The sequence below is a fragment of the Dromaius novaehollandiae genome, chromosome W (genome assembly GCF_036370855.1).
Source record: "Dromaius novaehollandiae isolate bDroNov1 chromosome W, bDroNov1.hap1, whole genome shotgun sequence".
Taxonomy (NCBI): Eukaryota; Metazoa; Chordata; class Aves; order Casuariiformes; family Dromaiidae; genus Dromaius; species Dromaius novaehollandiae.
This window is the reverse complement of record NC_088130.1, coordinates 38,718,994-38,741,542: the sequence shown is the minus strand read 5'-3', so window position 1 is coordinate 38,741,542 and position 22,549 is coordinate 38,718,994. Positions and strand designations below refer to the sequence as shown.

Genomic DNA, 22,549 nt, shown 5'->3' with positions numbered 1-22,549 from the left:
CTTTGTGGCTGCTCTTCAAAATCTTTCTATACTAAAACTTTAAACTACTGTTAGAAACATTTATTTCCATCTCGCTGCTTCTAGCCAGGGAAGTATTCAAATGACATCCAACTCAATATATAATGATCCTTGAGACTTTTCATCATTAATAAAAGCTGAACTTCTCTTGTCCTTCTTTTTAAATTCTTCTGGCGGAGCAGCAAAATTCTCTCTGACTAGATCTATAAAGTTTGCACTAGCAGCCTGGTTAAAAAGGGGGCATTGCCATGAGAATCTTGAATTTCTAAGATTCCCACTTGAATTTCTAAAGATTTAATTCACTGTACCTTTCTGGTGAGCAAGTCCCTCTCTCCTTCCTCTCAGATCAAAGTTAAGTACACTTGCAGGTTAATGTGATTGTAACTTTTCACATGCGAGAAGTCTACATGCTTGTGCAGGCTGAATAGGGGATTCCCTTCTGAAGATACCTGGACCCTCCTTTTTTCAAAACAAAATGAACAGTATTACAAAATCATGTGGTTTTCAACTGTGGCAAGACCATGGCTGGGGATGCATAAGGCTTAAAACTCTCCTTTTTCTAGCTTCTTTTTAAAGTATAAATTCCCTTTCATGGCACTATAACAACTAGGTAAGATGCATTATGGATTGGGGCCAGTGATGAAAAACAATTTAATTTCTAAAATGATTTGGTAAGATAGCAGTAATACTATGTAAAAGCTTCAAAGGGATGCTTGTTTTAAATATCATAGGACACTTTTTATATGCTAATGAAAAAGCAAATGTCTCTAAGAAGGAAGAACATGTTTGAGGTTTAAAAAATAAATGAGAAAAATCTTCGGTCTGCCTAATACAAAGATCCACTTCAGTGTAAGTGTATTCACTGTTCATTTCCCGGTAAACCTCTGGCGGGGGGGCAGTGGGAGGGGTGATTTCACAGTCTACTCAAATGTGCTGTAATTAGAGCAAGGCCTGCTCACACTCTTTATCTGGAAGGTCCTTTTTTCCACCCCCATAAAAGAACAATATCAGTTATTAAGCCACAGGCATAAGGGCAACCTGTTATTTTAACACTAGGACTTTGACTTGCTGGCACTCAAGATCTAGAATTTAGGCGTACGATTACGTGGAGCTGTCACACAGGCGTAATGTTTGTACTGCTCTGTGTGGCGAGAGAGCTGGTGCAGGGTCCTGCACCTCGCTGAACCAGCGCCACCGTCCCGCTTTGCCTAGTGAAAAATGCTGGAGCAGAAGGATCCGTCACGGACCTGCCTGTAGCATGGCATCGAATCTGAAAAGCTCTGAAATGTGGTCCCAAAATAGGGTCTGATCCAAACCTACCGATTTCAGCCGAAGTGTTCTCACAGATTTCAGAAGACGGTGGATCGGGCTCTATGTTTCTGTAATCGTTGCATTCTGCTGGAGAATGTAAAAATAGTGTAGGTCTGTCTCCCAGTTCATGTTTTAAATTATCATTATAGCATCTTCTCACTTGACCAAGAAAATGACACAAGTAATATAGTAGAGCAATACATAAATATTATTTAAGATTGGCCTCCGTGCTCCCATATCCCAAAGGCTGAATCTTAAAGATAGGTCATTATGTTATTTAAACATGATTTCTTAGAGAATGAACTAGAAATTTGCTACTGACAGGATAGCAGCTGCTTCTGAAAAGTCGATATCACACCTCTTGAATTGAGATGCTAGTCATCATCTACTTGTTATAAATGCATTGCAATTTCATCATGCAACCTGCTGTTTACTGTTGCTGGGGTTAACTTTCCTTTTAAATAAATTATTTTCATGATTTTGGTAGGACAATTTCTCAACATCAACACAAAAACATTAAAAATGTTCTATTAAAAAAGAACTCATTTGTCTACTTCATAGTCACATGTCCAAGAAGGACAGAGTAGAACGATTAGGCTTTCTCATCGGGTGAAGAAATTATGGTGGCCACAGCAGGATAGTTTCAGCTCTTAAAAACTCATTGTATTAGATTACTGTGATGGACTAAACACAGAGGTGCTATATGAATGATGACTGATTTCTCTATTAATGGGTGGAGCGTAAGAGCAAGTGGGTGCAGTTTATTTGCCAGGAGGACTCATGGATTAATCCATACAGACTATTATGATCATAAAGGCTGTCTTTCCTCATAAAATAAGTCAAGGAACATCACTGCATACTTTCTACATCCATACCAGTAATTTATAGCTGAACTGAAAGATGGCTGTTGGAAAGTCATCTGGTTTTCACCTAGATACCCAAAGAAAAATACCCTTCCTGGGGCATCTTGCTTTTTTCTTTTTAGTATCCTTACTGTGGTTACCTTTTTTATTACATTCAAATTCTGAAAAAACCCTGCAACCAGCTTTACTGTTAAGGTCTGAGAATAGGTAAACATAAAATATGTAATGTCTTTGATTTGAGCTAGAATATTGCATTGCTGTGCTTTGAAATCATGGCTGTATTATAAAACTGACAGCTTTAATGGAAGAGTGGCTTTCAAAAGATGGTGTTAAAAATACACTGAATAATTCTCTGAGTGGTGGTTTTTTCACTACCTGAATATTCAGGATAACAGCAAGAGACACAGCTTTACCTTATTCTCCACCTTATTCTCCTTATTCTTCGGAGAGCCATTCAGTGGTGATAAAACATACTTTGTTTTACAGTAAAACCTATAAAAGCAACTTGTGTTTTTCAAGCCACTTCCCATCTTAAATGACCACTCCAAAACATCTCATTATTTTTTGGTTCCTGACAAGTGTACTTAAAAGAGTCCTTGGACTTCTATATTATCTCCTTCTAAGTGATATACAGTAGAAGACTTCTAAGGTCTTTTGATAAAAGTTACTGCTTATTTTCCCTTCTTGTTCCCCTCCCTCATCCTCAACTTAAACAAAAATGTGAGAAATCCCTTGTCTGGTTCTCCTTGAGGACCCGCTGGGGGTTTCAAAGGTGTTGTTTGTGAGCATTTTCAACACTTAATTCAAAGGGCAGAGAATGATTCATCTTAACAAAGACCATCTCTATGCCTAAGTGTTGCTAAAGCACTGACATTAAATACCCATTAACAAAAACAAAAAAAAGTTTTAAATAGCCTAGTAAAGATAATTCTTTCTGTCAATTAATCAGATTCCACTTGTATTCCTGGTATGGCAGTGCTATGAATTTTCCAGTCAGCAGAAGTCTTCTAAGATAAAGAAGACAGCTAAGACCTGAATTTTGAATTTATAGCCCAAATAAAACACAAAACGAAATACTTTCTTTTAAAACTGTTCCTTTAGACCCTTCTTATATACCACAAAAAAAGAAAAATAAGAGATCAAGCATATTTCTTTCCTTTTACAAGACATCCTTAAGACAGATTTCTCTATTGTAGAACCTTGCTAATTACCCAGGTTTACGCAGATGCACATTTTATACTCTACAGAAAAGTACAGTAGACTCTCTTCAGCTCCTAGGAAAGATTTAATAGTGAATGCCACAGCATATTACTAAGACAATTATTTTTACTGTATTTTCTGGAGTCCATTTCCCATCCTACTATACGCTGGAAAAAAACAGACATGCAATTCAGTTAGACGAAGTATATTTTGTGATGCTTTGTCTTTCCTTTTCTTTAATTGTATCAGCTCATTTACTCACTGATAAACAGCATTCAATCATTTGACTCACAGCACAGATGCAAATTAGTGAAGTTTCCCTGGGACACCCAGAGCAGCTATGCTTGAAGGAGGACAGCAGCCAAAAGCAGATGACATCCTAGCCTCCGATTCTGCATAGCATTCTGTTACAACTGTATGCATGTGTGGTCACAACATGCTTCTTGCCTCCGTATATTGTCAGGTAAAATCAGATGAAAACTCTGCTTATTCTAATCGGCTCAGCAGAAGTCTTCCAAACTTGGGATTATACTCAACTGCTCTAAAATAAATATATGCCAGCAGTACAAATAGGAACACTTTCCCACACTCTTCGTTCGGACATTAACATCACTTTTTAATAACCATTGAATAACACATTTTTCTGCCAGAGGTTTGTTTACTGGTATTTCTTTTCATGTGTTTTTCTGGAAGCTGCTTTGTAACTACTTATTTAAACTTGGAGTAGTAAAATGCCATTATTATCTGCATCAAATATACTCTAGTGGGATATATCATACTGCTCAGCAGGACTACCTGCAGAACAGTGCACTGTTTTCCCAAGAGTACTAGAAACAGTGCAGTAATAATTCATTATAATCCTGTATTTCAAGATTATTTTTAATAAAAAGCTTTTAAGAAATGTTAAAGCATAGATTTCTCCAAAACTGAAAGATTGTTGATTTAATATTTGTGTATACGATTCAGAAAAAGGGGCTTTGTCTGTTCTGCTTTGAGTAGAAACGATTGCATCAGCAGACTATTAATTTGTGACATATCTCTGAAACTTGTTATTTACAGTTTCGAAACTGCAGGAAAAAGAGCAGTTATAATACATTTGCCATGGCATTTTTTTGGTCAAACCAGCAAATACAAAGTTTTCCTGAGCCCAGCTGTGAATTTACCCATAAACAGGCAGCAGACTTCTGGAAGGGATTTTACATAAATGGTACCGCCGTGGTGTTGTAACTCGTGTGAAATCAGCTACTGCCCACATGTGCACAAATTATGTGGACTCTATTAACTGAGGTTGAAAATTGGCTGTGATGGGCCAATTTTGCCCTCACAGAACAAAGACTGCCAAACCTCTTCAGGGAAGGACTAGTTTCTTCTTAGGCACATCAAGACAGAGCTAGGAGTAGAAAGGCAGTACCTCTTCTGGATGGATAGCCAGCCTGGGCTCTAAAATACGTTTCTGCTGGAAATGAGGAGTGCAGAAATTAGATACATTTTTCTTTGATTTCTTCGTGCTATGTCTTTGTCATCATTGAAATATCCAGGTTTCCTCTACCTTGTGAATCTGCTTTCTGCGGAAAAATTATGTACCCTGCACAGGAGGTCCAAGCCCATTGGCACCATGGTCTTTTTGGGATTTCAGCCTAGATTTGGCCCATGTGACTTTAAGCATTTCTCTGAGATGTCTGTGTCAGGAGCCCCAAACCTTGCTTTTTTTCATGGACAGTGATAGGCATCTCTAGAGAACAACTCACCTCACCTAAGATTTGTTGTTTTCCACTAAATATGTAGACTAGTAACTTAACCGACTCCAGAGGCTAAAACTGGTTGGTTCTAATCTAGACTTTATAGTGTATGAATTTATAAAACAGGTTTCTGCTGTAAAAGATCACCCTGGTAATCTGACTAATCTAGTACATTTTCTCAAAATACAGGGAGCAGGAAGATGAAAGAAAATCTGCCTTTTGGGAGAGTTTCTTCCTTCTTGGTAGGTTTGGTGAAGAAGCTGAGGGTGGATTGGGTATTCTGCCAAGAAATGTACACTTCTCTGCCTCCCACTTCTTCTATCAGCTCAGAGTCTTCAAAGAGTATCTTAACAGTTTCCTGTAGGATAGCATTTAATTTAATTTTTACCAATATATTTCCAATATACAAATTTATCCAGGGATTCTGAATGGAATGAAATGGCACATAGAAAAAGATTAACTGGAATATCAGCCACTAAATTATACAATTTCAGTAAATTTTGCAATTTTAACAGTGTTTAATAACTCTGATTATAGGCATCTAATTGATTAAGATTTTAAGGAAATGAACTGATAGCAGCATGATGGCGCCAGTTTTGATACCACTCTGGTGGATAGATGGCTGGACCAAGATTTTTTTAAGGCATTTCAGATTCAAAATTCAGTTCCATGTGGGGGGAAAAAAAGTCCCTAATTCAAAACTGTTCCTCTGGGTTAGTTCAGCATCATGCAAAGACTTGCAGGGCATTCGGCCTTGGAGGATTAATGACTAAAATCTACAGAATTCATCTCACGAATGCTGGCAAGTTGAGTTCTTTCCTGAAGAGCAGCCCTATTCCCAGTAACTGCTAACCCTCTGTGGCACCTAACCCTACCACTCCCCCACGTTCTGTGTGAAGGATTTGCTAAAATGCTTCAGTACACCTCTAGGTTGTGTTTTCACAGCTGGGCCGTGCAGATCTTGCCGCTTCTGCCATCCTCCCACGCACACAGAAGAGGTGGCCAGCACGTGCTGGTTCAGCTCAGCCTTTGTGGGGTGGCCCAGGAGTACAGTAGCTTCTCCCAGCCCTTATCCTGTCCCAGCACAGTCACAGTATTTGGGGTGACACCAGTCTTTCCTTGAGGTAACGCATTGTTAGCGCATCTCCAGATCAGCTCCTATGCCCATGTTTTAACTTGGATTAAATAAAGGTTTCACTGCAGCTTTGGCGATGATATTGTGCTCTGAGGAGATAAGAGGTAGTCAGTAAGATGCCACACTGTGTTCAGAACTGTAGGATGACCACGTATCTACACTGCTGGAGGTGCCAGAAACACGAATTACAAATATTCCTTTTTCTCTGCTCCATACGTGCTGATACAGCATCCCTTACCTATGAAGATTAGTCTTCAGAAAGCCAAACCAGTTAATCGCATAATCCTTAGGTTTTCTATAAAGCTTTCTGTGTCCCAATAGTATTGATTCATAGCATGGAGTGAAAGGGGTTTTTTGGAACAAAGTGGCAGGTGGTAGATTCAGCCTCAACACACCATCTCCCTTCAGGGAAAGTGACTCTTACAAACAACAGATGGATGGTACAATGGCTAAAGGCCGGGAACTCAAGCTGCATTATTATCTAAAAGGGTTTTTGTTTTAATTTAATAACAGTATGATAGGTTAATCAAATCAGCGGGGGAAAATCCTGTGGTGGCACTGGTGGAGAAAATACAGTATGTCATTCAATCTGGTAATCACTGTAAACTGGAACGTTAGGGGCAGCGAGGTATATTAATACAGAATGAGACGGAACAAATGTTCTGCGGCTTATTCAGCTACCGTCTACATAAGGCATATTTTGCTAGAGTGAGACACAGAGACAAATGTATCACGTGAGCCTCCAAACCAAGCTATTGAATGAAAGCATTAGAGAAAGGCAGGAACCATTCAAACATATGTGTAGACTCCAAATTAGTGGAAAGTCATGGGAAGGCAGGGAAAAAGTTGGGTTTTGTGTTTTTCTTAAAAAACATTCGCCTGGCATTTGCCTGCCTGCATCATCATCTGTAGTACCTCTTTCTGCTGCCACCCAGATTTCCATTCACTGATTTGTTTAACCTCAAAGTGGGAAACTAACTAACACAAATACATTCATTGTCCATGCTGTAATAGAATTAGGATCCTGAATACACTTCCTGCATTTTAATGAGATTTGTTATACACTGTGTTGTGTGGTTGTCCCCTTTTCCCCCTAGCAGTTCCTAAGACTGGTAAAAGTGCAAGATCAGATTTTTTTAAGCTCATAAATACAATGCGCACAGTGTTTAAATGCTACGGTTGTGGCACAACTAGAGAAATGCCGGAAGATTCACAGTTTTAGCTTACACTCCTTCCTCACTGACGCCTTTGTGAGTAAGAGAAGGGAGAAGTATGCGGGATCGTATCTCTAATTCCACAGTCTGTTGACTGGACTGGAGACGCCCTGAGTGCAGAGCCAGCGCCATGTATGTTCTTAAAATGCATACCATTTGTCCCACAGGAAACAGGACCTGGAGGCATTCTCCTTTACAGGGGCGATTTGGTTTGGTTTGTTTTTCATGGGTATATTATCATTGTATACTTACCTTGACTTCCAATAAATGTATTATCAATCTCTAATAGATCTCAATCATAAAGATTTGTATGCAGTTTCAGCCTGTTTTCTGCCATAGGTTGTCAGGATGTATGTCTAGAAAACAGACACAAAGGAAGCCACAATGCGATAGGAAAGGTGTATTCTTCTGGTGCCGTTTTCATCGCCTTCTCTCAAGCCCTTGCGCTCAGGAACCGGCACATATTGATCCCAACACAAAGGCTGAAAGCCCAGCCTCACTGGAGTCATTCAGCACATTAGCCCGGGGGAGGTAAGACCTGGGGGCTTAATTTCTCCAGCCTTCACAGAATATCAGTGTTGACTTGCGTGGGTCACCTTAAGCCAGCTTTGCATAAGGCTGTCCAGTTTGCAGCCCCACGCTGCCCAGCGCAAGCCCGGCAAGGGGCAGCTACCTTGGCCCCCGCGCAGAGCCCCAGCGCCTTACAAAACCTGATGCACTTGAGTGCAACGCTGCTCGGGCAGCCGGTAGGCAATGCAAAAGGCAAGCACAGAGCTTTGCCCCTAGCTAAGGTGAGCTCGGGGGAGCCCACACCCCTTAAGCTCAGGGAAGCCAGCTGCTGCCATGAAACGCGCCCGGGAGCGAAGGGGTACGGCCAGGAGTCAGGGCTTCAGGACACGGGAAAGCCACGCTTAAGTACCTCACAGTCTGAAAACTCATCTGCCACCCTCAAGCTGCGTGTCCTGGCCATGGGATGTCAAAGCCACTCGTCACTGCCATGTCAGCAGCTGAATCACTTAGTGTCCTATTAATAAAAAATCTTTCCCAGTCTCCGGGGAGCCCTACGTACTAAAGATGGGGAGCGACCCAGACACGACAGTAGTGGGAGTCTGAGTTTGGTAAATGTTGTTTCTTTCTGTGGAAAACTATCAGAAGAAAGCAGTCTGAGGTCCTTGGACCTGAGAAGGAATGAAAAAGTAGAGGATTCAGCCATAAAACTCCTTGCAATATCTGGTCCCAAGCAATCTCTCTCAAAAGCTTTGCAGATTTTTTTGGATAAAAATGTTTAATTTTTTCCAAATGTAGAACATTATTGTTGTAATTACATGCTATAATTGCAACTCACACCACATAGCTGCCTATAAACCTGGAACCTTTAAAAGAATCTACAAGACTCTGAATGTGAGAATAATCTGCTTTAAACACAGAAGGTAACTAGTATATGGGCACACAAAGTTGGCTTCTCTTAAAATATGACTAGATCAGCTTACCTAAAGATGTTTTGTAAAATCTCTTGTTATGATATAACATTACTTCCATTTTTCAGTGTCTTGACACATGTGAACTAATCATTACCCTGAATATTTAATTTTATGCAAGTACTTAAGTGTTTACAGAATATCAGAAGTTTAGTCAATCTAAGTTTTTTCTAGGATAATCAGCTTGTTAAATATTTGTCATTGCTGAATAGGGCTGAAGGTAATCTTGCTTGCTCACTCAGTTCCATATATTTTGAAAGGACTACCTATAAAAGCAACATAAGCAGGATTCAGTCCATAATGGTAAAACAAATCAAAACACAATTAGAACTGTAACACCAAAGTGAATCCAAGCTTGCAGTAAATAAAAGCGTTGTCTAGCCGTTTATTATCTCCTTAGAGCTCAATATTTTGAGCTGCCATTCCATTCCAATTCATACGTTTTTGTGTGTTGTGCCTGTGAGTCCAGCCTTGCAGGAGTTCCTGTTATTCTGATTCCATTATGCTATGTCTATTGGTTTCTGCATAACATCAAAAGAAATAAAGGAAGGAAATGCAGAACAGACTTCAGGGCTTCCATTTGCAGTTTGGTAACAGTGATTACAAGAGCCTTACAAATAATCTTTCGTTCTCCCTGTCTTTCTCTTCCCACAAACTGGCATACACACCTGTAGAAACAGGCAGTATTTAGACACAATGCATCATCAGAAACCACACTTGCAGGCTTCTGTCTGCAATTAATTGGGTCTTCACTGTTTTCAAGTGCAAAATAATAGAATATGGAGTTCTTTACTATAAACCTTTGTTGCTGAAATGGATATTTTGTATTTGCAAGGGATTGTACTTGTGCATTTATGGATTCAAACAAATACAGGTGCAAAATTCTATGCTGAGTTTTAAAGGTTGCTTTAAATTTGGCAGGACTGTGATACAAACCTGTCCTTAAATGCTGCCTGCTTAAAATGATGGCTGCATTAACTCATTTTGAGATGCAGGGAAACTAATACTTGGTACTGCAGATCTAAAACCCTAATACCTTTCATTGTCAATGGATGTTAGAGGTACTGGTATTGAAGTCTGATGCCCTTTTTGTTGGAGTTGAAGTACCACGGTTATGGACCAATAAAAATTATGGGATTAGGATTTTAGTTATGCGTAAAAATAATCATAATTTGCTTGTCAAGCTCCTGACTTAAGAAGCTGGCTATACTGATATAGCAAATAGCTGTAAACTTAGGTTCGGGCTTCAGTTAGCTTGGTATGACGGTTTTGTAAATGTTTCCTGAAACACCAAAGAGAGGGTGATGCAAATGATAAGAGCATCAACAAATAGATCTAAGTCAACAGTTCTAATGAAGCTGGGTTTCAGTGGATTTGTGGCTCTTGTGAGATTCTCTGGCATTTAATGAGATATGAGCACCACATTAAGCTTCTCCCATGACTGCAGCACTCATAACAGCTTTTTTTCCCTGTTTCTCCAGTGTCTAGGAGCAGCTTAGCACATGCTAAGCCTTTTCTTCCTTGGGGCAGTAACAGAAACTCCCTTCACTACACAGCCAGCTTTGCCTAAAACTTCAGAGAATTTAGTATCACTGAGGCTGCGATTTCTCTGTCAGATTTGGTTGCAACTGGTCAGCAAGTTTGAAAGCAACTGGGGAAATGAACAGGAATGTTCACAGCCCTATACAGAGAGCTTGATTGCATCAACTTCAGATTATCATGACTATGATCACTACTATATGACATAATTAAAACATGAATGTACTTTCACATGCTGGATTCTTTGAATTTATTAATACTTGCTGTTTGAAAAAGAGAAGATGACATGACCTTAGCTATAAAAGCCCTAGCAGAGCTTGGCTTAATAAATTTTCTATAGTTTTATGCATGTGTTTGCTGTATTCTGAAATAAAAAAACTGTGATGAGAAACCTAACTGCATGTGAAAATATGACAGTCCTACTTTTGAATATTTTATTGTCAGCTTGCAGTTGGCACCCTGCATATATAGGAACACTCCTAATATTTTTTCATGCCAACAGATTGCTGACTTCGCTGCTCCCTGTTGTTTGCTCTTGGCCCCAGTCCTGCTACTGGTTCTTTGTGGAACGTCCCTATAATCATGACACAAAATCAAAAGAAACCAGCTTAGGCACAAAGGTCCACCTGCACTGGGCTGTCTGAAAAACTGAGAGGCTGTTTTCAGACCGCAGCCTGCTGATATTGTGCCTCCCCTCTGCTGAGCGCACAGGGAGCCAGGATCTGGCACTTCAACATAAATCTGTGCCTTGAACACAGCAGTTGCAATTCCTCGGTGAAGCACCATGGCAGGCAGAGAGAGCAGGCGCACCAGCACTCGGGCGGTAATAATTGGAAGAGTATTCATTCGCTCTGCTTGGGGAGTCCAGTTTCCTGTGTATAATTTTTGCTTTTCTGTTATATCTATATGGCATTTCATTCCATTTTCTGCTAATTCATCATAGGTTATGTCAGAAATTAATCAAAAGAGAGAGAATGACACAGCTTCAACAATTTGAAAAAGAAAGTTTATGCCTTCTCATGTGGCTTTATATCTCTGCGTTGGAAGGGGCTTGCCTCCTAGATATGTCTGATTTGTTTAGACATTAGATTCTTACTAAAGGCTGGATGAGATTTGTATCATGCCAGCATCAGCTGGTACAAAAGTTTTATCAGTAGTTTGAGAAGCAAACCGAAAGATCATACAAATACAGGAAATAAATTAACTATCGAACTTTAAACATCTTAATATATGAACTGATTTCCAGTAATACTGACTTCCTAGCAAGGTGGATGGAAGCTGTATTAATTACCTCCTTAAAAAGCAGAGGTAAAATCCTGCTTCTGTGAAAATCAATGCCAAAACTTTTGTGCTGAAAAGATCACTTACACTCAAACTCTTAACATTTGGCATTCATTTCCTGAAACATAACACAGCAATAGATTCTTATCATTTAGGAAGATGAAGGTCTGACTTACAACTCTAAATTAAAACAGGGGTAGATACTTGCAGTGTGTTGGGTAGACATGCCCTTAATTCAAGTGGAAGGTCGGTCAGTTAACACCTTGTACAGTCCTTGCTGAAGGTGTTCGGTTTGGAGAAAAGAAAATGAAAATGTGATGTTGTTTTTGAAAGTTATAATCAGTTTCTTTTGAGTGGGATACATCTAAAATTGTTTTTAAAAGAAAAGTTAATTTGAGGTGACCAGCAACTGTGACTCAGAGAAAAGCAAAAACCAGGGCATAGGAGAAAAGCATCCAAAACAATAACCTCCGTGTACCGAGGCAATCAGGATATTTGAATGAGAATCCTGCAAAATGACTTCCTTAGAGCCAAAAGAACTTCAGATAAGTAGTTTTCCCACCTCTAAAGATTTCATCCATTTCTGAAGAGCAGAGGCTTAGCGAATCTGCAGAATCTTGTTGTCATCAGCACTGGTGAGGAACTGGCCTTCAGTTACAGCAAAATTGTGTGGTCTTCCTAAAAATATTAATCCTTGGCGAGTGACATTCAAAGATATTTCTGATTTGTGAAATATTTCAACAAAAATCCAGAATTAAAATGAAAAATCAATAAAAGATTCAAAACCAGCTATCACAGGCTTTGCTTTTGATACTGCTTTTTCAGAGAGGTGTAGCACCAGCTGACACCTTTCAACGCTTGACACCTTCCAGCTTGCAATTGTTGCCTTTTTTATTTTCTTTTACTATTGACAATATTTTGGCCTTTTTTTTAAAATCAGGTCCACTTTGAATGTCACTGAAACAGAGCCAGATACTACTGAGATGGGCAAGCAAGTATGGACTTAAGTTCAGGTGGCAATCTGAAACTAAACAGTGAAATAAAATTTCAGCTAAACTGGCTGCATTTGTAGCACTTCCTCATTGATACAAAGATAGGCAGACAGCAAAATTATCACCAGTACCTGAGGCTTGCTCACTCTGTGAACTGACCCTCCTGACACTGAGTAAGTGACTCCCTGCAAGCAAATGGGATATAAGAGTGTCAGAGTCATTTTCCTTACTGGTTACTAAAATTTTCGCTACCAAAATTACAATGTTGATGCAATAAATGTATTTGGAAAAAGGAGAAAGAAGAGAAGAATTAAGAAATACATTTTTTAAAATTAAAATAACTTTAAAATATTTTTTAAATATAAGTTTTCATTTTGACCACCTCTAATCACTGATCGATAATTGAACATAAAAGTCCAAATTGCTGCACACTTTCATGCTATGTCCTGTTGAAGAAAAATATTGCAATTCCAATATACGTTACTTCCACACTGCATTGTTTCTGACATTCTGTATCCCATTCTACAAATTACTGAAAACTATTTTAAAATCTGCTAAATACAGTATACATTCTAGTAATATGTATTTCAATATATCTGCACCTTTGAACATTTTTCTCCTAATATAAAGACTGTGTATTGCATGTTTAAGCAGACAGAGTAAAAAGATTTAAGAAAATTGGAAGCTGCTTAAACAGCATAGTTCAAATTAGCGCAGTTTGCTGCTTTATACTATCACTTTCAATGCGAAGGCTGTGCAACGGAAGAGCATGCCACACTCTCCAGTATGAACAACTGCTCTATAACAACAGAGCTCCTCAGCGATCTGCTTTATTTCCCCAAATCCACGGTGGATAAAATGATTGGGTGAAGTAGAGCTGTGAAAAGGTTGGGCTTGGGTAATAGGAGGGATAACGGCAGGATTACTACATTATTGCTTGGGAAAGCTCTTCCTAAGCACAGGGAAGCCTGTGCAGGCTGTGGAAGCCTAACTAAGGAACATAAAGATCTGCAAGGTTTGTCGGAGGCTGAGGCCACGTTTCTTCGTGGAATGGAGGACGAGAGTGGTCTGGGAGGGGAAGGCTTCTCCATCGTCCATGTCCACTGCCCTATCATTCAAGAGAAAACTACGTAACACCTGAAGGGTTCTGGTACCAGGCACTTTCATGCAAAACCCCAAAGTAATTATTCAGTAACAGAAGAAGATAAAATAACAATACTTCAAATATGTGAACCTATCACAGCGATGGATGATTTGGAAGGTGACCAGTTCAACATTAGACCCTCTACCTAGGATTCACCTCAGCTAAGTTCAGGCATCTGAAAATTGGCCTCTGCGGGTATCTTCCTTAAGCCGTGGGGTAAAACAGCTCCTTCCGCTGGACAGCAGATTTCACTTATCTTCAGCAGCTGCCTTCAGGATGCGGTCCCAACGGGAACTTATTTCTCTTCGTTGACCAAAAAGGGCCCTTAGGACTAGTTTAGTTTTAGACTAACTTGCACATAGCAGGAACCTCAGCCAGTGAATCCATCTCGCTCTGTACACAGGAAGAAGCTACAGATGTAGCCTCCCTCCCTTGTTGAGCTGATCGATTGCATCCCGCCCAACGCTGTGGTAGAAATAAATATTTATCTGTGGGTCTGTAGCCTGCAGGACATTTTATAATTTGGTATCTGTGAAGAAGGTGAGGTTCATGCAAATGAAGTATTTTTCATTTGGATTTGTTTTGCTTCATTCTGACTTGAGGAAGGAAGTGAAAATTTTCCTGCAATTCAAGTCTCCCAAGAGGTTGCACTCTGTCTTTGTTTAGGATGGGACATGGCAAAATGGAGCCGGGAGTGAGGGATTTACAGGCTGGCAAGGGAAGGAGGCTGAGCAGAACCAACAGGACTTGAAGAAGAAAATCAAAGGGTCTATGGAAGGGATATACAACTCAGGACAGGAGGAACATAATGCAGCATAATAATACTGAGCTGGGTTCAGTTCTCCTTTACAGCCAAACAACTTTATTGAAACATATCGCCAAATTCAATAGGACTGCACAGTTGCAGTCAGGAAAGAATCTTTCTCATTAAAGGGAAGGAAAAAAGTGTAGAACAGGAGAATAATCTAGTATGACTGAATATACAGCTGCTTGTGTTTATTATATGCATTGGAAATAAAATAGAAAGACATCATTTATGATGGGAGAAAAACATACTAATTCTCCCAGTCCTGCTAAGTTGGTTGTGATAAGTAGTTTGCACTAATTACATGTGAAAACTGGATTGCCAGTACAAAAAAATCATGCAGAGATGAAGCAGGCAATGGTGGTAGAGAAGCAGGATAGGATTCAAACAACTGTCATTTACTTGGATAATGGCTACTTGCAAAATGTAAAAGTTTAGTAATCCTGAAGAAAGAAAAAGGCAATGATGCAAGGACCTGAGCTCCATTGGTACTGTGAAAAATGGAGACTTTCTGCATAACGTCTAAAGCTTCAAACATGAATTTGAAGAGTGCACCACAAATATTGATCTCCCTGAGAAACTGGCTCTTTGAGAAAGTTGAATAAAATGTTGTTTGCAGATGTGCTCAGATACATTCATTTCTCAGATACTGCTTTGTCTCAAAGTGTAGTACGTGTGAGAAGAGTCAAAAGAATACGAAAAAAATCAGAAAGGAGGAAGTTGTAGAGGTAAAGAGAAGAGCTAGAATTAGATGAGTAAGAGCAACAGAACTGAAGTGAGGATTAGGAGAAAGAAGAGATGTTTGAAAAGCACAGAGTGAAAAAAAATGAAAATGGAGAAGTAGACATAAGGGCTGAGGAGAGAGAGATTGAAAACTACAGAGAAAGAAAAATCTGAGAAAGAAGGAGAGGAAGTAGGTGACAAAAATAAATACAGGTGTACACAGGGACAATATCAGACTATGAGAAATCATTGAAAGGAAAGAGAGAAGAAAGAGAGGACATTCAGAAAAGAATATATGAAAGAAAAGCATATATACTTAAAACAAAGTCAGACAAAATTATTAAAATGATGCATATTTTTAGGAATATAAGAAACAGGGAGAGACAGGAGCAGGAAGGAAAGGGATTTGAAGAAGGGGAAAAGAAATGAGTTATTTTGGAATTACTTTGTAGAAAACTGGGTGCTAAAACTTGATATAAAAAGCACATGTAAATATGCCTATTTTTGAAGTGAATCTGTCACATCTCAGCACTTGCAGGCTCAAATCCTGCAGTCTCACTATAAAATCTTAAGTGTATTACTGGGGAAGGCTACAGTTCTGCAGCACTGTATATCCCTTGTCTTATAAGAATATTTCCTAGGAGCATGTGATTCTGACTAGTAATACACAGGAATCCCATACGGCACTGCCTGGATTGCACAGAGGTTAGCTGTATATGAAGCGGCCGTAATCCAGAGCCTACATCAAGAGAGAGACACGCATGCCATGATGCCGCACTGGCGCTACGCCCGCTGACCTGACCCGTACTTGTTGCCATGCTTCACTTTAATTTTGGGAACAGGTGGCTTCACTGTCAGTAGGCACCACTGGTGAATGGGAGATGATCTAAAGAGACAAGAAAAGAAACCATGAAGGGAATGAATTTTAAATGGTATGAAATAATCCGGAAACCTCAACCGGGGCTTAATACTCATCTTTGTTACCTCTTGGGTGAAAAACAGTCAGTGGCTCTCTGCTAGCGAGCAAAGAAGTGCTTCGTGTTTCTTAGTGAAAAGTGTATGGCGTAACTACACACCCCATTTTTTGAAAAAGTTAATATAGAACCCAGTTTAATTAGCATGAATTGTGTTGCAAATGTTATTTTGTAAATCCTTCATACTCTAATCATACAGTTTTCAAGCTCTTCATGACACAAATGCTTTCCATTAGATGTTATCTAAGAGGTACACAGAGAGTACGAGAGAGTTATTGATGTTTCAGAGTGACAGCCCGAATTGTTTGGGGATTGGCCCCCACGCAAATAACTAGACCTCTTACTTTCTTTTTTGTCCATATTTTCTTTCTTAGGAAAAGAATTCCTCCATATCAGCTAAGCCCCCATGACAAAATGATGACTACCCTGAATATTCGCTCAGACATGTATGCTAACACAAGCTACAGTAAATATTGATGTTTTGGTGTAAGCTTGTGTTAAACTCTGGTGCACAGTCAGTTCTGCTTCACATTGTAAAATGCCGTGAAAGATAAGAAAACTACAGCTGAGTTACCAAATAACAGATCCATTATTTTAATACCCAAGATTCAGTTGTCAGCATCTGATCTAGCACATCTGCCTGCAAAACTTTGTATATATCCACTTTCCAGGATACACATGGGTATTTGTCTTACAATTTACCCTAGTTTCATGCACGGAGAAAAGATTATACATGCTGGATATTGATACAGTTTTGCAGGCATACTAAACGGTGTGGGAATTTTTCAAGATTTCTATTTCTAGTAAGAAGAATGTTCAAAACCAGACAGCCAAATTGCAAAAGTAACTGCGCCATACATTATTTCCTACGTAAGGTACCAGTTAGTGCTTGTGCAGACAGAAAAATAGTGGCTTTGTTAAAAAAGTGTATTTCTTCTTTTCAACAGAAGGGATCTTCTGTGTCTCCCCAGACCTGCCACCATTTTACACTGTTAGCTTTCGTATACATTTCAAAATTAGAAAGCATACACATAGATTAAATACACCTCGTAACTGAGACCATAGGTTATGGATATGTGGATCATCGTGACTAATGCCTGAATCTGGCAGGAAGAAGAATGGCCCTTTTGGAGGAAAAATTCTTTATTTCTCTTTGCTTTTAACTGTAAAAACCGTGGTGTGTAGGGTAACGGCAGTCGGAGAAGTCTCCCCTGCTCCGGCTCATTACCCAGCATCGGGGAACTCACTATCCAAATTTGAGGGCACAGAAACACAGATCAGGTTACTGTCCTCATCTCAAACACATTAATAGGTTGAAGGAAGATGTGCCTACCTGTCAGGCACTCAGCAGGATCTTCCTACCACAAGTTTCAAAAAGAGGTCCTGACTGCTTCTCTCCCTAAGATTGTTTTGACTGCATTTTGCCAAGTGGTCAAAGAAAGGAAAAGAAAAGGGGAAAAAAGGAAAGATTAGGCCCTGCTTTGAAATTTGCATTTCCAAGGAATACTTTCCTCTCTTCCTAAAGTAACATCTGATGAGAAATAAAATGTTGGAGAGTTATTTATAAAGCCTTTTACAAACCACAGAGAAAGTAGGTATTCAGTGGTAATGAGAGGAAAGAAAGTGAATATTCTGCGCAGCCACTGAAGTGATTTGCCTTCTGGCCCTGAAAATCCTCTCCCTGATAAAGGGCTCACTGGGAGAAGAAGGGCTGCGCAACACAATGCTCGCGAGGACTCCTTGCAAAGATGTCGCTACCTCGTCCAAGGCAGCGGCCAGGGTTTATCCTCGGTTGCTTCACTTCAGCCGGCACAGCCCGGCACCATCCGTTGGCCAGGTGCAAGCGCAGCCCGCTGCTGCTAACCTCGGAGAGGCTTCCCGGCGGCTCCCTGGCACCTGCGCCGAGCTCCCCGCGGGGGCACAAAGGGACCGAGCCAAAGGGAGAGCAGAAATCGCGGCTGCATTATCTTTTCAGACTATAGCTGCCGTTTGCCCTTTCTTCAGCGAGTGCTTCCTCTGATTGAGGGAGCTTTTGGAAGAAGTGCCTTTCCGAGGTGATAATAAGCCAAGCACATCCTTCCTGCTCTTTGAGTCATAACTCATTCATGTGCCTGCCCTGAATGCCTCCTTCAGAGCCCAGCAACTTTTCTCCTGCCTGTCAGAGTTCCTTGTCTTGCAATCTACAGTATATTTACTGCAGCAAAGCTGTACCAGCCGCGCGCAGCTTTCCTCTGTCATAACCTGCACAGCCTTTCCGGGCACATCTCCATAGGTTTGCCATTATTTTCAATCTAGAGTAAGATAAAAAAAGTAGAAAGGGTGAGTTGTGAATTCACTGGAAACTGGAATGGCAGACTGAAAATGGTTTCAGCCAGGACATGAGAAAAGGCAGAGTACCTCAATGCCATAGAAACATTTAGTTTCTGTAGTTCAAAAATGAAACTTTCAGCTTTCCACTTAGGATGACTATTTGCATGAATAATCTAAAGAAAACATAGCACGAAAGAAAATTAGCATTGCAATTGAGTTACAAACACAGGCTTTCCCAAAACAGGGTTTCTTTCCTTTGCTGTGTTACTAAATAACTTAAAAAGCTTCTATTGTTGTTTGGTCTCCACAGTCTCTCCCTCCTCCCCGAGCATATTTTGGTTTGCCGTTGAGCCAGAAGCTCTGGGTTTTGCCAAGCCGCCCTCTGCCTCCTGGGCAGAAGCACGCACTGCCTCCCCGGACGCCGGGGACCCTCGTGCCCCACGCGCCTCCCCATGCCATCTGCCCCTGCGCCCAGCCGCCCGCGGGGTGCCCGGGCCTCAGCCAAGCGCCAGCACCACCGGCAGCACGGCCCCGCTGGTGCAGCGGCAGGCGGCTTTCCCGAGGCCGCAGGTGGGCAGCGATCCCGCGCCGTGAGCTCCCCAGGGCTTGAGAAGAGCCCCTTGCTAATGCTCTCGCTTTTAGAGCGGGTTCCAAGTTTGCGGCTCCTCGAGGCAAGGTGCCGCGCTGCTTGTAACCGGAGGTGCTGCCGCACGCTGTGGTGTCACTGAGCCTTCCTGCCAACTGCTCCCTCCACACAGCATCCCTTAACCCATAATACAGGGACGCCATGAGCGGAGCCACCACGGGACCCCGGACATACCTCGGAGGATGAAGGGCATACTGAAAACATGACCACCTCCTAAAATTTTACAAATGTTTCTGAAAACCTGTGACCTTTTCTTTCTAGGGAGTGCAAAACAGGCGTTGTTTGGCTGCGTGTTTCTCTCTGTGGGCCTCCCTCGCCTGTCTGGAGCTGTTATTCTAACAGAAATGCTCAACTGGGCAAAAAGGTTTTGTTTTAGACCAAATGTAGCGCAACGCATCGTTGTGTTTTTGTTTTCTTCTGCCTGTTTTTATTTTACACAGGTTTTTTTCTCATCACAATGTCAAATCTATACATTCTCCAGAGGTCCCTCTGGGGGGGAGCCCAAATTACAGTCCCCCTGTAGGACCTTTTCACCACAAAGCCACGGAGCCAGGCCAAGACTCCCTCCTCTTTGCTCGGCCTGCGCTCCCCTCGGAGGCCACGGAGAAGAGGCATCCGGGGGCATCTCAGCAGCAGAAGAAAGGCCCTCTTTGAGCGTGGGGAGTGGGCGATGCTGCGCTTGGGCTATTTGTTAGCTTCTACAAAGGCTGTGAATAGCCCTCCCAGCTGTCCCCACTGGACAAGGGCCAAAGTGGGCCTCAGCAATTACAGGGCTGGTAGTGTGCACAACGCTTATTTTATATCCTGGCTATGCTGGGTACTGATACAGCACTGTACTTTCATCGTCGAAGAAAGCACCATCAATTATACATCATCCCTAGGATGTCTACTTTGCCACAATTGTGACTATAACCAAAACTGTCAACGTTTTGCCTGACTCCAGCTCTGCTATCCAAATTAAAGTTTAGCTCTTCTGTTTCAGTCATGCTCCCTAGCTGATTTCACAGGCATTCGTGTTGCTCTGGCTACGTTTTGCTATTACTGCCCTCCCAAAGAGACTCTGCCACATCAGAAAATAATTGCAATATTAGGGGCTTGACAGAGCAACATCTTACAATTATTAGGGGCTTGACAGAGCAACATCTTACAATGGGTCCACATTGGTTGAGGTGTTTATTCAACCTAATTCCCACCGTTATTTGCCTTGCACAACTGTCATATGATAAAAAGAATTCAATTAAGTCCTTCCTTTTCCAAAAAGGCAGAAACGGGGTTTGATAAAGCACTAGCCTCCAGGAGACTTGCGGCTTGAGAGAGCGCGTGTGCCTTGGGCTGCTCCCCATTGCCTCAGCAACAGAAACCCGCTAGTGCACAGGTCAGGCGACGGGCGCTCCAACAAGAGCGCGCGCCCCATGGGTGGTCCAGGCTCTACTCCTATTTGTACTTTTGTGATACTTTGATACAAAAACACAAATGTTTCTTTTCTTATCATGTGCTACTTCGGATTTCGAACTTGCCTGAAAGAACTAGCACGAGGACTGCCACCTCCTAAAATACTCAGGATCTTGCAAAGCCAAATGCATTCCTCTTTTTCTTTTTTCTTCCTTTTTCGAACGTGGTTGATTTCAGGACTAAGCTTACCCTTTGGCCATGTACCAGACAGACTGTACATTGTATTCATGCTTTTCAGCATTGTTGCCCTCCTAGTATCACCATGGTATGCTGCATTAGCAATAATATTTACCATCTTGTCAGTCGGTCAGTGGCAACAGGCTTAATGAAATGGGTCATTTGTTATTCAGCACAAATCACAGACATTGAGAAATCAAGCTGGGAGATGCTTATTTACTGAACTTTTATTATCAAAATGTGCACAGGCTTTGGGAAAAAATGTGTAAAACTTGTGAGTTTGAATAGTGAACATGAGATGGGGAGAAAAGAGCTATTTATACCGATTCTTTTAAACAAAGTCGCTTAACCAATTTTGCCAGTGTAAAAAGGATGTGAATGTAATTTGCTTATTTGCGACTTAAGGGCCTTTTCATACTGCTAGAATAAATAAAGAGCAGCTATGGGCAGCTATGTTTTACCTTCATATTAGTAAACTTAGATTAATTCTGTATGGCTAAGACAGTGCATATAACATTATACTACTGTTGTGAATCTGTAAAAAGAGATTTGTAGGAGTAGCATTGCCAACAAAAGCCACCAGAGAGGAAAATGTTTCCTTTCCCTGTACAATGTTGACATCTAGGAAAACACATCAACAATGAAATGCTCTCTTCTCCCACCACATCCTAGGTCTTTTTAGTCTGAATAAACACAGCATGGCTATTCAAAGGATTGTTTCAGCTTCCAAAGTGCTGGAGGAATTCACTGAAACTTCTAGTGTTTCACCAGACAATGACCTGAGTGTGGTGGTCTTTTTACTGGGATTTTGGTGGAGGGGGGGGTTGTTTTTCCCTCTTTCTTTGGGGTGGGGGGGGAAGGAGGAGATATTTAATTTTACTTTATATTAAAGGAATGAGATCAAATGAAGTAAACAAAAACATCCAACGCCACTGAATCAAGAAAAAAAAAAAAAGAAAGAAAAAAAAAAGAACCACACAGATGGTTTGTTAAGTATGAAAATAGAATAAAATATTCTTAGTTATCTCTTTGGACAAGATTGCTTTACCGTGCTTCATAAATCTGTCTTAGATGATTCCCCTGTGTAAAAGCCTCCTCAGATAATACAGTGCTACAAGATCTTCTCCAAAGCTCTGGACTCTGGCCAAAGTAGCCTTGCCAGTAGCATTCACAGCACCAGCATGGCCTGATTTGTTGGCGGTTTTAATTTGAAGCATCTGTGAGGCTACTTTTAGTTCTGCTTGGACTAACAGTAAGATTAGAGAAGTGTCACAATAACTTGTGTCACTGGAAGAACCACTGGACATCTCCACCAAAATGCTCCTTGTGAAAGATTAATGGTACCACCAGTCCCTAACGGTGTTTCATTTCTCCTCTCCAGCCCTTTTCTTTACCAATTGGCACGAAAGTCATTATTGCCCTCCCCAGGTTCCTGCCAGTCTCTCCTGCCCCTGACGTTTACTGGCCTTGCACACCTGCAGCAAGGCTACTGCTTGCCAGGGGAGAAAAAGCAGAGGTTGTCCCCTGTGCTGTTGGATGACCTGGGCT

General features: G+C 41.0%; 1 long non-coding RNA gene across 1 annotated transcript in view; it reads right to left on the bottom strand.

Moving 5' to 3' along the window:
- The window catches only part of LOC112991972 (uncharacterized), a 45,219-nt gene that overhangs the window by 7,535 nt on the left and 15,135 nt on the right, over window positions 1–22,549 (bottom strand). Inside the window, exon 2 of the long non-coding RNA XR_003261395.2 lies at window positions 1,339–1,416. This is a non-coding gene — a long non-coding RNA (uncharacterized LOC112991972). The remainder of the gene's footprint in view (window positions 1–1,338; window positions 1,417–22,549) is intronic.